This window comes from Salvelinus alpinus, chromosome 17 (genome assembly GCF_045679555.1).
Source record: "Salvelinus alpinus chromosome 17, SLU_Salpinus.1, whole genome shotgun sequence".
In the NCBI taxonomy this organism is placed as follows: Eukaryota; Metazoa; Chordata; class Actinopteri; order Salmoniformes; family Salmonidae; genus Salvelinus; species Salvelinus alpinus.
In genome coordinates this window covers 44080778-44095379 of record NC_092102.1, presented here as the reverse complement: position 1 = coordinate 44095379, position 14602 = coordinate 44080778, and the positions used below count along the sequence as shown (strand labels likewise).

General features: G+C 48.8%; 1 protein-coding gene across 2 annotated transcripts in view; it reads left to right on the top strand.

Annotated features, from left to right (window-relative positions):
• Positions 1-4555: 4555 nt before the first annotated feature.
• LOC139542997 (extracellular sulfatase Sulf-2-like) overlaps positions 4556-14602 on the top strand; it is a 267301-nt gene continuing 257254 nt past the window's right edge. For both annotated transcript variants that reach the window (XM_071349057.1, XM_071349056.1), the window contains exon 1: positions 4556-4880. The gene's annotated coding sequence lies outside the window, so the exon portion shown is untranslated. The remainder of the gene's footprint in view (positions 4881-14602) is intronic.

Here is a 14602-nt window from a genome sequence, read left to right as displayed (position 1 = left end):
TTTACTCGGTACCTTTGGCAGCAATCACAGCATTGACTCTTCTTGGGTGTGACGCTACAAGCTTGGCACACCTGTATTTGGGGAGTTTCTCCCACTCTTCTCTGCTGATCCTCTCAAGCTCTGTCAGATTGGATGGGGAGCGTCGCTGCACAGCTATTTTCAGGTCTCTCCAGAGATGTTAGATCGGTTTCAAGTCCGGGCTCTGGCTGGGCCACTCAAGGACATTCAGAGACTTGTCCCGAAGCCACTCCTTCATTGTCTTGGCTGTGCGCTTAGGGTCGTTGTCCTGTTGGAAAGTTAACCTTCACCCCAGTCTGATGCTGCCACCCCCATGCTTCACCATAAGGATGGTGCCAGGTTTCCTCCAGATGTGACGCATCTCTTTGGCATTCAGGCCAAAGAGTTCAATCTTGGATTCATCAGGCCAGAGAATCTTATTTCTCATGGTCTGAGAGTCTTTAGGTGCATTTTGGCAAACTCCAAGCGGGCTGTTGTGCCTTTTACTGAGGAGTGGTTTCCGTCTGGCCACTCTACCATAAAGGCCTGATTGGTGGAGTGCTGCGATGGTTGTCTTTCTGGAAGGTTCTCCCATCTTCACAGAGGGACTCTAGAGCTCTGTCAGAGTGACCATCAGGTTCTTGGTCACCTCCCTGACCAAGGCCCTTCTCCCCCGATTGATCAGTTTGGCCGGGCGGCCAGCTCTAGGAAGAGTCTTGGTGGTTCCAAACTTCTTCCATTTAAGAGTGATGGAGGCCACTGTGTTCTTGGGGACCTTCAATGCTGCAGAAATGTTTTGATACCCTTCCCCAGATCTGTGCCTCGACACCATCCTGTCTCTGAGCTCTACGGACAATTCCTTCTACCTCATTACTTTTTTCATTTTTTTTCATTTCAAGATGTAGGAGAGATGAGAAAGCCGCTTTAGACTTGAGATAGGGTCATTGTTACACTGCCCATGGATGCCAAGGGTGGCTCAAAAACAATAGAATACACAATGGACTGAACTGAGGTCTAAAAACCTAACAGTAAGGCTAAATGTATAGCAAGGGCAAATTAAGAAATGACAAGTGCACAAGGAGTGGTAAATTCACTATTGCATGATGATTTTATCATGGCTTCCAGACAGTAAACTGTACTGGTACCTCTCACGGGTAGAAGCATAACGAGGGTGTAGACGGGCAGGTGTAGATAGTTCAAACCACACCACTTTCCATTCACTTTGATTCAATTGTGACATTTCATTTGATACACTAACTTTCAATACCAGCAAAGTACAATGCTTTATGAAACCCCTTTACTTTTTCCACATCCCGCCACAGCCCGAATACAAAACCGATTTTTTTGTCACTGGCGTACACACGACCTCGTGGCTTGGTTTCTGCTCTGACATGCACTGTCAACTATGGGACCTTGTATAGACAGGTGTGTGCTTTTCCAAATCATGTCCAATCAATTGAATTTACCACAGGTGGACTAACCAAGTTGTAGAAACATCTCAAGGATGATCAATGGAAACAGGATGCACCTGAGCTCAATTTGAGTCTCATAGCAAAGGGTCTGAATACTTATGTAAATAAGGTATTTCTATTTTTTATTTTTAATACATTTGCAAACATTTCTAAAAACCTTTTTCGCTTTGACATCATGGGGTATTGTGTGTAGATTGCTGAGGAAAATGTTTTATTTAATCCATTTTAGAATAAGGCTGTAACGTAACATAACATGGAAAAAGTCAAGGGGTCTAAATACCTTCCAAAGGCGCTGTATATATTACCATTAGTATATTACCATACTGTATGTATTTATATGTATTAAGTTAAGTGTGTGATGACCAGTGTCTATTTTGTATGCAGCAGTGCTGTGTGTCTTAAGACATTTCTGAGAAATGAGAAATGAAAGTTAATTCTATCTTATCAATGCTGGTATATGTATACTATCAGATCAGATCGGTAAATAGGCTTGTGGAGGCACTGATGAATGTACTCGAATCAAATATCGGTGTGCTGTCGTGTGTGTTTTCAACCTCTCTCTCTCTCTGTGTGTCTCTCTGTGTGTCTGTCTGTGTCTCTCTCTCTCTCTCTCTCTCTCTCTCTCTCTCTCTCTCTCTCTCTCTCTCTCTCTCTCTCTCTCTCTCTCTCTCTCTCTCTCTCTCTCTCTCTCTCTCTCTCTCTCTCTCTCTCTCTCTCTCTCTCTCTCTCTCTCTCTCTCTCTCTCTCTTTCCCCCTGTCTCTTTCTCTCTCTTTCCTCTTTCTCTCTCTCTCTCTCTCTCTCTCTTTCTTCCCCCCACTCTTTCTATCTCTCTCTCTCTCTCTCTCTCTCTCTCTGTGTGTCTCTCTGTGTGTCTGTCTGTGTCTCTCTCTCTCTCTCTCTCTCTCTTTCTCTCTCTTTCCTCTTTCTCTCTCTCTCTCTCTTTCTTCCCCCCACTCTTTCTATCTCTCTTTCCCTCTCTCTCTCCCTCCCTGTATCTCTCTATCTTCCCCCCTGTATCTCTCTCTCTCTCCCTCTCTCTCTCCCCCCCACTGTCTCTGCCACTCTCTCTCTCTCTTTCCTTTTCTCATCACTAGTCTGTATAATGTAAGGGGAATGTCCTTTAGGCTAAACCTGTCTGCTAAAACAGCTGGACAGGACATTTCCCATGGTAGTTGTACAGGTAGGGAGTGAGAGAGGGGAGGGAAAGAGGGAAAGAGGGAAGGAATGGGAGGGAGGGAGGAGAAGGAGGAGGCAGAGAGTGAGGGAGTGAGGGGGGAGGGAGGGAAAGAAGGGGTAGGAAGGAGAAGGAAGAAGGAGAGCGATAACAAGGAAGGGGGAGGAGAAGGAGGTGGAAGAGAGGGGGAGGAGGAAGAAGGAGGAGGGAGAGAGAGAGACCAGATTTAATATTTTAGAGGAGAGAGAGAAATACTTTGAGAGAGAGAGACAGAGAGATAAATACTAAGTACAGCCTCAGTGAGCACAGCCTAGCCATTGAGAAGGGTAGACACAGGAAAACCTGGCTCCTTGTTAGAGGAAAGGCTGTGCAACCACTGCACCACAGCAGAACCTGAGACAGAGCTGCATTTCCTGACAAATTGCCCCAAATATAAAACAATTACAGTGTCATTTCCCAAAATGTGAAACCCTTATTCAAAGTTTCAAAGACCTCTCTGATGAGAGTAGGCTACCAGTCCTGTTGGGGGAGGATGCAGAGAGCTGTGGGTTGGCAGCGCACTACATTGCTGCCTGCCATAAGATGAGGGACAGTGTCTGACAGACCAACCAACCTGCACATGTACTCTACTGTATGCTTATTGTTATTGTTCAATGTATGGTTATTTTGACCCTTGATTGTTGTTGTTACTGTTGTCAATATTGATTATTATTATTTTAATGATGTTAATATTGTAAATCTCAAGTACGCTTTGGCAATATGTAGAGAGAGAGAGGGAACTGGACAAAAAGGATTGTAGAAGAATGGTAAAATGATGTAAGGTCAGAGCAGAGGTGCATTTAGTTTTGTGCTACGGCCTAGACTGTGGGAGTGTTTGTGTCAGTCTGTCAGTCTGTCAGTCTGTGTATCTGAATGTTGTAGTTTTGTTTTTGATTCTATGTGCGAGACAAGTGTGTGTGTGGGTGTGTATGTGTCCTTGGTGTTAGTAATAGCATATCTCTCTGTCTCTCTGTGCTATAGTGTTACAGTGTTACATTACAGCCCTGTTTCTCTCTTCCCCTCTCTCTGTACTCTACTGGCGTACACTGGCCATTAAGCCCAAAATGTACCAGTCACATGAATACAGAGGATCTGAGCCAAGCCTTCCATTTCACCCCCACCCTCCCCAAAATGTGCTCCTGTTCCCACTCCCTCTCTCCTTCCCACTCCCTCTCTCCTTCCCACTCCCTCTCTCCTTCCCACTCCCTCTCTCCTTCCCACTCCCTCTCTCCTTCCCACTCCCTCTCTCCTTCCCACTCCCTCTCTCCCTCCCACTCCCTCTCTCCCTCCCACTCCCTCTCTCCTTCCCACTCCCTCTCTCCTTCCCATCCTCCCCTCTCTCTATTCCTCCCTCCCTTCACCCACTCCACTTCTCACTTGTAAACTTGTCCCTTTTCCCTCTCTCATTCTACTTCTTTCTCTCTCTTTTGGTCTCTGTCTCTGTTCCACTTCCCCATTATGTCTCTCTACTTCTTTGTCTCCTTCTCTCTCACCAAGAGAAAGTGTTCTGTTTTCAGACTGGGCACAGGAAGGCAGTACAGCCCTCTATCCCTATTCACCTTCCCCTCCTCCTCTCCTCCCCTGCCCTCCCTCTATCCCTCCCTCCCTTCTCTCTCTCTCTCCTGCTCTGTGAGTGAGTGAGTGAGTGAGTGAGTGAGTGAGTGAGTGAGTGAGTGAGTGAGTGAGTGAGTGAGTGAGAGTGAGTGAGTGAGTAAAGCAAAGAGGCAGTCATGTTTCAACAGATGTCTGTCCTGATTCAGCCACCACACCGCTGCTGGTTCACTGAGAACTCTGTGACCGTGTGAGCAAACTAGAAAGAGAGAGAGAGAGAAAGAAATGTAACTTTGGCTAGAGGGACTTTTTTTCCTTCATTTTAAACTCCCCCTCCCCTTTCCCTCCTCATTTTTCTGTGTGTCTGTCTATATTAGTGTTTTTGTCTCTCCGTACGCCTGAGAGCGTGGTCAGTGGAGAGGGAGAGGGAGAGATAGAGAGAGAGAGGAGCAGAGTTAGAGTAAAACAGAGCAGGAAAAGGACAGACAGGAGAAGAGGGAACAGTCCATGGTAATGTGTGCCTGCTCGTCCCAGTCCAGTGCAGTGCAGCGCCCCCTCCTCCTCCAGCTCTACTGGGTCAGTACCCGGGGACAGCACCTGCTCCCCCAACAGACAGACAGACTCTCAGGACCTGCAGCTGTGTGAGGTACAGTGGCTTGCCCTGCTTTTCACACCGCTGTCTCTCTCTCTCTCTCTCTCTCTCTCTCTCTCTCTCTCTCTCTCTCTCTCTCTCTCTCTCTCTCTCTCTCTCTCTCTCTCTCTCTCTCTCTCTCTCTCTCTCTCTCATATTTTTTCTCTCTCTCTCTCCCTCTCTCTGTCCCTCATGTTTTCTCTGTCCCTCATGTTTTCCCTCTCTCTCTCCCTCATGTTTTCTCTCTCTCTCTCTCTCTCTCTCTCTCTCTCTCTCTCTCTCTCTCTCTCTCTCTCTCTCTCTCTCTCTCTCTCTCTCTCTCTCTCTCTCTCTCTCTCTCTCTCTCTCTCTCTCTCTCTCTCTCTCTCTCTCTCTGTTTTCTGCACTTGCTCCTGCTGGTTGCGCTGATTTAACTGGGCTCTGGGAATACTAAGGAGGTAGTGTAGCGCAACACCACTAACCCTCTATGGTTGCAGTTACACAGCTCTGCATTGAGCTGACGATTGCTCTCTCCCTCTGTCGCTCTCTCTCTCTCTGTCGCTCTCTCTCTCTCTCTCTTTCTGTCTTAAAGGAACATGTTGTTTTTGCTTCATGCTTTCAGTTATTTTCTGGTAAGGTGCATCTGGTTGAGTTTCCTCTTGTGTTTACTTATCTTTGCTTCCTTGCTGATGAGCACGTGGGAGCTTGCTTTTGCTGACTAGGTGCAGTGTTACTGGGGGAAAGGGAGGGATGGTGTTACACCCTGTAGCCTAGCAGGCACAGCCACCGGGAAGTAGAGAGACAGGAAGAGAAGGGAAGGGGAGGTAGACTCAAGCTGTCATTCCCCATATGCATCAGACTCTGGTTCCCTGAGAAGCAACTCTGCAATGTGTTGAGGAACACTTGATGTGTTTTATGTTGGATAGTTGAAGGTGTATAAAACATTGTTCTTCAAACAGGAACTTTGATGATGTGGGGAGTATGGGAAGGTGAAGTGCTTTTTTATCACACTGTTGATAAATGCTCCCGAGTGGCGCAGCGGTCTAAGGTACTGCATCTCAGTGCTAGATGTGTCACTACAGACCCTGGCTCGATCCCTGGCTGTATCCCAACCGTCTGTGATCGGGAGTCCCATAGGGCAGCGCACAGTTGGCCCTGCGTTGTCTGGGTTAGGGGAGGGTTTAGCCAGGGTAGGCCATCATTGTAAAATAAGAATTTGTTCACTGACTTGCCTAGTTAAATGAAGGTAAAAATTATTTGTGGAATAGGGTGGTCAAGCCGTCTAAGCCACGGCCTCCGGCACACATGTCCACGGCCTCCGGCACACATGTCCACGGCCTCCGGCACACATGTCCACGGCCCCCGGCACACATGTCCACGGCCTCCGGCACACATGTCCACGGCCTCCGGCACACATGTCCACGGCCTCCGGCACACATGTCCACGGCCTCCGGCACACATGCCCACAGCCTCCGGCACCCATGTCTATGCTGTCGACAAAGGTTAGAATCCAGGCTATTGCCTCTCTCTCTCTCTGTTCTATAAAGTGAGAAAAGACAATAAACATCATTGATATTAGTTTCCCTATAACTTCTGTGACAAAAGGTCTGAGTGACGGGAGTGTTTGTGGTCTCTACCCTGCTATGGTTTTGGATGTTAAGTCGACCACATGCTGTGTTGACTTTGGGAATCTGACAATTGTTGCTCAGGTTGTCTCAGGTTGTGTTCTCCCTGGCTATTTATACCGGGTTGTCTCAGGTTGTGTTCTCCCTGGCTATTTATACCGGGTTGTCTCAGGTTGTGTTCTCCCTGGCTATTTATACTGGGTTGTCTCAGGTTGTGTTCTCCCTGGCTATTTATACTGGGTTGTCTCAGGTTGTGTTCTCCCTGGCTATTTATACTGGGTTGTCTCAGGTTGTGTTCTCCCTGGCTATTTATACCGGGTTGTCTCAGGTTGTGTTCTCCCTGGCTATTTATACTGGGTTGTCTCAGGTTGTGTTCTCCCTGGCTATTTATACTGGGTTGTCTCAGGTTGTGTTCTCCCTGGCTATTTATACCGGGTTGTCTCAGGTTGTGTTCTCCCTGGCTATTTATACCGGGTTGTCTCAGGTTGTGTTCTCCCTGGCTATTTATACCGGGTTGTCTCAGGTTGTGTTCTCCCTGGCTATTTATACCGGGTTGTCTCAGGTTGTGTTCTCCCTGGCTATTTATACTGGGTTGTCTCAGGTTGTGTTCTCCCTGGCTATTTATACTGGGTTGTCTCAGGTTGTGTTCTCCCTGGCTATTTATACAGGGTTGTCTCAGGTTGTTCTCCCTGGCTATTTATACCGGGTTGTCTCAGGTTGTTCTCCCTGGCTATTTATACTGGGTTGTCTCAGGTTGTGTTCTCCCTGGCTATTTATACTGGGTTGACTCAGGTTGTGTTCTCCCTGGCTATTTATACTGGGTCACTAGATTCCCACCATCACACTGACACAGGGGCGTATGCTGCCTGCGGGGCGAGTGGCACAGGCTCTGAGGTTTACCTCACCCGCTGGTATGCAAACACACACTGAACCCACCTCTCTCTCTGGCTGCCCAGTCAGTCACATACTGAGAGTCTGCTCTGGCTGTCTGCTCTGGCTGTCTGCTCTGGCTGTCTGCTCTGGCTGTCTGCTCTGGCTGTCTGCTCCGGCTGTCTGCTCTGGCTGTCTGCTCTGGCTGTCTGCTCTGGCTGTCTGCTCCGGCTGTCTGCTCTGGCTGTCTGCTCTGGCTGTCTGCTCTGGCTGTCTGCTCTGGCTGTCTGCTCCGGCTGTCTGCTCTGGCTGTCTGCTCTGGCTGGCTGTCTGCTCTGGCTGTCTGCTCCGGCTGTCTGCTCTGGCTGTCTGCTCTGGCTGGCTGTCTGCTCTGGCTGTCTGCTCTGGCTGTCTGCTCTGGCTGTCTGCTCTGGCTGTCTGCTCTGGCTGTCTGCTCTGGCTGTCTGCTCTGGCTGTCTGCTCTGGCTGTCTGCTCCGGCTGTCTGCTCTGGCTGTCTGCTCTGGCTGTCTGCTCTGGCTGTCTGTGGTCAACTCCGCACAACCACTCAACAGCATGTCTTCCTCACTTACACATGTTCCATTTACTTGTTAGTCATTTAGCAGACTCTCTCATCCAGAGCGGTTTACAGAGTGCATTCATCTTAAGATAGCTAGGTGGGACAACCACATATCACAGTTATAGTAAATACCTTGTTCCTCAACAAGTAGCTATCAGTAGAGTCAGAGCTAAAAAGGGGTGGGCAGAGACTCTGCTGTCCTGGCACCAGGGGGAAACTGGTTCCACCATTGGGGTGCCAGGACAGAGAAGAGCTTGGACTTCGCTGAGCGGGAGCTGCCCTCTCATAGGGGAAGAACAGAGTGCTCGGGTTGGGGTGTAGGCTTTGAGCATAGCCTGCAGGTAGGGAGGGGCCACTTACTGCTCCGTAGGTAAGGACCATGGTGTTCTAGTGGATGCGAGCCTCGACTGGAAGCCAGTGGAGTGTGTGGAGGAGCGGGGTGACATGACAGAACTTGGGAAGGTTGAACACCAGGCGGGCTGCAGTGTTCTGGATAAGTTGCAAGGGTTTGATAGCACAAGCGGGGAGCCCAGCCAACAGCAAGTTGCGGTAGACCAGACGGGAGAGTACAAGTGCCTGGATTAGGACCTGCGCCACTTCCTGTGTGAGGTAGGGTCATACTCTATGGATGTTGTAGAGCAAGGACCTGTAGTACCGAGTCACTGCTTTGATGTTTGCAGAAAACGACAGGGTGTTGTCCAGGGTCACACCAAGGTTCTTTGCACTCTGGGAGGAGGACACTATGGAGTTGTCAACCACGATGGAGAGGTCTTTGAGCAGGTCTTCGCCAGGAGGAAGAGCAGCTCTGTCTTGTCGAGGTTGAGCTTGAGGTGGTGGGCCGACATCCAAGCTGACATATCTGCCAGGCACGCAGAGATGCGTGTTGCCTCCTGGGTGTAGTTGAGTGTCATCCGCATAGCAATGAAAGGAGAGACCATGTGAGGATATTATAGAGCCGAGTGACTTGGTGTATAGAGAGAAGAGGAGAGGGCCTAGAACCAAGCCCTGGGGGACACCAGTAGTGAGAGTACGTGGTGCAAACACAGATCCTCTCCACATCACCTGGTAGGAGCGGCCTGTCAGGTAGAATGCAATCCAAGAGTGTGCAGAGCCTGAGACGCCCAACCCTGAGAGGGTGGAGAGGAGGATCTGATGGTTCACGGTGTCGAAGGCAGTGGATAAATCTAGGAGGATGAGAACAGAGGAGAGAGAGTAAAATTTGGCAGTGTGGAGAGACTCTGTGACACAGAGAAGACCAGTCTCAGTTGAGTGACTCGTCTTGAAGCCTGACTTGTTAGGGTCAAGAAGATCATTCTGAGAGAGATAAAGAGAGAGTTGGTCAGAGACTGCACGCTCACGTGTTTTGGAAAGAGAAGAAAGAAGAGATACTGGTCTATAGTTTTTAACATCAGATGAGTCAAGTGTTGGTTTCTTGAGGAGGGGAGCGACTTGGGCCATTTTGAAGACAGAGGGGACACAGCAAGTGGTCAGGGATGAGTTGATGAGGGAAGTGAGAAATGGGAGATGATCTGGAGGAGGGGATTGGGTCGAGCGGGCAGCCATACCTCACTGGTCGCATGATTTCACGTGGATAGAGACTGGAGAAAGAAGTCCAGGCGTAGGGTAGTTCTGTGTGATTGAGACCAGTGACTCGATAGGCTGAGTGAATGAGTAGTGGATATCAGCAACCTTCTTTTCAAAGTGGATGACAAAGTCATCTGGAGGGAGGGGGACGTGTGGAGGATTAACGGGGTTGGAGAAGGTGGAAAATCATTTCCTAGGGTTAGAGACAGAAACTTGACATTTAGAGTGATGTAAATTGGCTTTAGCAGCAGATACAGAGGAAGAGACGGTAGAGAGGAGGGAGTTGAAGGATGATAAGAAGGTAGAGAGGAGGGAGTTGAAGGATGATAAGACGGTAGAGAGGAGGGAGTTGAAGGATGATAAGACGGTAGAGAGGAGGGAGTTGAAGGATGATAAGATGGTAGAGAGGAGGGAGTTGAAGGATGATAAGACGGTAGAGAGGAGGGAGTTGAAGGATGATAAGACGTTAGAGAGGAGGGAGTTGAAGCATGATAAGACGGTAGAGAGAAGGGAGTTGAAGGATGATAAGACGGTAGAGAGGAGGGAGTTGAAGCATGATAAGACGGTAGAGAGGAGGGAGTTGAAGGATGATAAGACGGTAGAGAGGAGGGAGTTGAAGGATGATAAGACGGTAGAGAGGAGGGAGTTGAAGGATGATAAGAAGGTAGAGAGGAGGGAGTTGAAGGATGATAAGTCCTCCGTAAGATTAGTTTTCCTCCATTTTCACTCAGCTGCTCACAGCCCTGTTCTGTAAGCTCTGAGTGAGTCATAGGATGCAGAAAAGGTGGAGAGTAGGGTCGAAGAGGCGGAACCAGGAGACAGGAAGGAGAAGGATTTAGCAGATGGGAGAGATGATAGGATAGAAGAGTGGAGAGTAGTGAGAGAGAGAGAAGATTGAGATGGCACATAACCATCTGGGTAGGAGCTGAGTGGTTAGGGTTGGAGGAGAGGGAGACAGAAAAGGAAACAAAGTAGTGGTCAGAGACCTGGAGGGGCGTTGCAGTGAGATTACTAGGAGAACAGAGACCTGGAGGAGGGTTACAGTGAGATTACTAGGAGAACAGAGACCTGGAGGAGGGTTACAGTGAGATTACTAGGAGAACAGAGACCTGGAGGGGGTTGCAGTGAGATTACTAGGAGAACAGAGACCTGGAGGGGGGTCACAGTGAGATTACTAGGAGAACAGAGACCTGGAGGGGGTTACAGTGAGATTACTAGGAGAACAGAGACATGGAGGGGGGTTACAGTGAGATTAGTAGGAGAACAGAGACCTGGAGGGGGGTTACAGTGAGATTAGTAGGAGAACAGAGACCTGGAGGGGGGTTACAGTGAGATTACTAGGAGAACAGAGACCTGGAGGGGGGTCACAGTGAGATTACTAGGAGAACAGAGACCTGGAGGGGGTTACAGTGAGATTAGTAGGAGAACAGAGACCTGGAGGGGGGTTACAGTGAGATTACTAGGAGAACAGAGACCTGGAGGGGGGTTACAGTGAGATTAGTAGGAGAACAGAGACCTGGAGGGGGGTTACAGTGAGATTAGTAGGAGAACAGAGACCTGGAGGGGGGTTACAGTGAGATTAGTAGGAGAACAGAGACCTGGAGGGGGGTTACAGTGAGATTAGTAGGAGAACAGAGACCTGGAGGGGGTTACAGTGAGATTAGTAGGAGAACAGAGACCTGGAGGAGGGTTACAGTGAGATTAGTAGGAGAACAGAGACCTGGAGGAGGGTTACAGTGAGATTAGTAGGAGAACAGAGACCTGGAGGAGGGTTACAGTGAGATTAGTAGGAGAACAGAGACCTGGAGGGGGGTTACAGTGAGATTACTAGGAGAACAGAGACCTGGAGGAGGTTGTAGTGAGATTTCTAGGAGAACAGAGACCTGGAGGGGGGTCACAGTGAGATTACTAGGAGAACAGAGACCTGGAGGAGGTTGTAGTGAGATTACTAGGAGAACAGCCTCTGGTAAAGATGAGGTGAAGTGTATTACCTGCCTTGTGAGAGGGAGGGGACTGGGAAAGGGTGAGGTCAAAAGAGGCAAAGAGGGGTAAGAGAGAGTTGGAAAGAAATGATTGAAAGGCAAACGTCACGGGGTTGAAGTTGCCGAGTACGAAGAGCAGAAATGAGCCATCGTCTGGAAATGACCTCATCAAGGTGTCAAGCTCGTTTAGGAACTCTCCAAGCGCACCTTGTGGGCGATAGATGACAACAATGTTACGTTTTAGTGGACAAGTAATAGGACATCAAATGAGGATATGGACAGGTGAGAGAGGGAGAAAAGATAAAACTCATTTAGGAGAAATGAGTAGCCCTGTTCCACCACCGCGACGACCAGATGATCTTGGACTATGAGAGAAAACGTAGTCAGATGAAGAGAGAGCAGCTGGAGTAGCAGTGTTCTCTGGGGTGATCCATGTCTCCATCAGGACTGAAGGGCAACATACTGTAGGCTGATATAAACCTCGCGTTCTTGACCGCAGATCGGCAGTTCCAAACACTGCCAGAGACCCGGAATCCCACATGGGTTGTGTGCGCAGGGTGCACTTCATTTCCTTATGGCTGGCGCATGGCTGGCGTATGGCTGGCGCATGGCTGGCGTATGGCTGGCGCATGGCTGGCGTATGGCTGGCGTATGGCTGGCGCATGGCTGGCGTATGGCTGGCGTATGGCTGGCGTATGGCTGGCGTATGGCTGGCGCATGGCTGGCGTATGGCTGGCGTATGGCTGGCGCATGGCTGGCGTATGGCTGGCGTATGGCTGGCGTATGGCTGGCGTATGGCTGGCGTATGGCTGGCGCATGGCTGGCGTATGGCTGGCGTATGGCTGGCGCATGGCTGGCGTATGGCTGGCGTATGGCTGGCGTATGGCTGGCGTATGGCTGGCGCATGGCTGGCGTATGGCTGGCGTATGGCTGGCGCATGGCTGGCGTATGGCTGGCGTATGGCTGGCGTATGGCTGGCGTATGGCTGGCGTATGGCTGGCGTATGGCTAGCGTATGGCTGGCGTATGGCTAGCGTATGGCTGGCGTATGGCTAGCGTATGGCTGGCGTATGGCTAGCGTATGGCTGGCGTATGGCTAGCGTATGGCTAGCGTATGGCTAGCGTATGGCTGGCGTATGGCTGGCGTATGGCTAGCGTATGGCTGGCGTATGGCTAGCGTATGGCTGGCGTATGGCTGGCGTATGGCTGGCGTATGGCTAGCGTATGGCTGGCGTATGGCTAGCGTATGGCTGGCGTATGGCTAGCGTATGGCTATCATTATTCTACATGCGCTCCTTTCCTGTATAAAAAGTTACATTCAGTCAAACAGGACCAGGGAAATCAGGGATTTCTTGTACTGAATGTTTTCATTCATTTAGTAGAGCTTTGATGAAACATTCAACATGTTATTCGATATTTTCTTAGCCTGGTTTCTTTCCACTACTGCTTCCTTCCATGGATGACGGTGCAATACCCCTTTCTCCCCTAAGGCTGGTTTAGGGTTGGGGATACACAATATTACTCTGGTAATATTAGTCAGAGGAAGTTTTAGATCAGGGTTGGGCAACTTTGATGGGAGGGGCACAAAAAAATCTGAACTCATCATGAGGGGCCACAGTGGCACACTGTGTTATCTGGATCTGAAGACAGCTCCTCCTTAGTCTCAGACCCAAGGTTGCCTTCTCTGTGACACCTGTTTAACCTTTGAACCCATTATTGAGAAGTTTGGCGTGGCGTCAAGGTTTATTGATCCACAAACACATCAGATGTATGCACAATACACACACACACACACACACACAGCCACACACAAACAGGCCGCTGTGCTCTTTTCTGTTCAATCTCAATGGGTCTGCCTGCACCCGTCACCTTCTACCCACATAAACGGGAACATTGACCTGGGGTGAGATCTGGTCATAGAGCAGTAAGAGCATAGAACACAACAACGAAGACAACAATATTCTACCAGGAAGTTCGTATTTAGCCACTCTGGCTCTCTCTCTCTCTCTCTCTCTCTCTCTCTCTCTCTCTCTCTCTCTCTCTCTCTCTCTCTCTCTCTCTCTCTCTCTCTCTCTCTCTCTCTCTCTCTCTCTCTCTCTCTCTCTCTCTCTCTCTCTCTCTCTCTCTCTCTCTCTCTCAATTCAATTCAATTCAAGGGGCTTTATTGGCATGGGAAACATGTGTTAACATTGCCAAAGCAAGTGAGGTAGGTAATATACAAAAGTCAAATAAACAATAAAAATGAACAGTAAACATTACACATACAGAAGTTTCAAAACAATAAAGACATTACAAATGTCATATTATATATATGCAGTGTTGTAACAATGTACAAATGGTTAAAGCACACAAGTTAAAATAAATAAACATAAATATGGGTTGTATTTACAGTGGTGTTTGTTCTTCACTGGTTGCCCTTTTCTTGTGGCAACAGGTCACAAATCTTGCTGCTGTGATGGCACACTGTGGAATTTCACCCAGTAGATATGGGAGTTTATCAAAATTGGATTTGTTTTCGAATTCTTTGTGGATCTGTGTAATCTGAGGGAAATATGTCTCTCTAATATGGTCATACATTGGGCAGGAGGTTAGGAAGTGCAGCTCAGTTTCCACCTCATTTTGTGGGCAGTGTGCACATAGCCTGTCTTCTCTTGAGAGCCATGTCTGCCTACGGCGGCCTTTCTCAATAGCAAGGCTATGCTCACTGAGTCTGTACATAGTCAAAGCTTTCCTTAAGTTTGGGTCAGTCACAGTGGTCAGGTATTCTGCCACTGTGTACTCTCTGTTTAGGGCCAAATAGCATTCTAGTTTGCTCTGTTTTTTTGTTAATTCTTTCCAATGTGTCAAGTAATTATCTTTTTGTTTTCTCATGATTTGGTTGGGTCTAATTGTGCTGTTGTCCTGGGGCTCTGTGGGGTGTGTTTGTGTTTGTGAACAGAGCCCTAGGACCAGCTTGCTTAGGGGACTCTTCTCCAGGTTCATCTCTCTGTAGGTGATGGCTTTGTTATGGAAGGTTTGGGAATCGCTTCCTTTTAGGTGGTTGTAGAATTTAACGGCTCTTTTCTGGATTTTGATAATTAGTGGGTATCGGCCTAATTCTGCTCTGCATGCATTATTTGG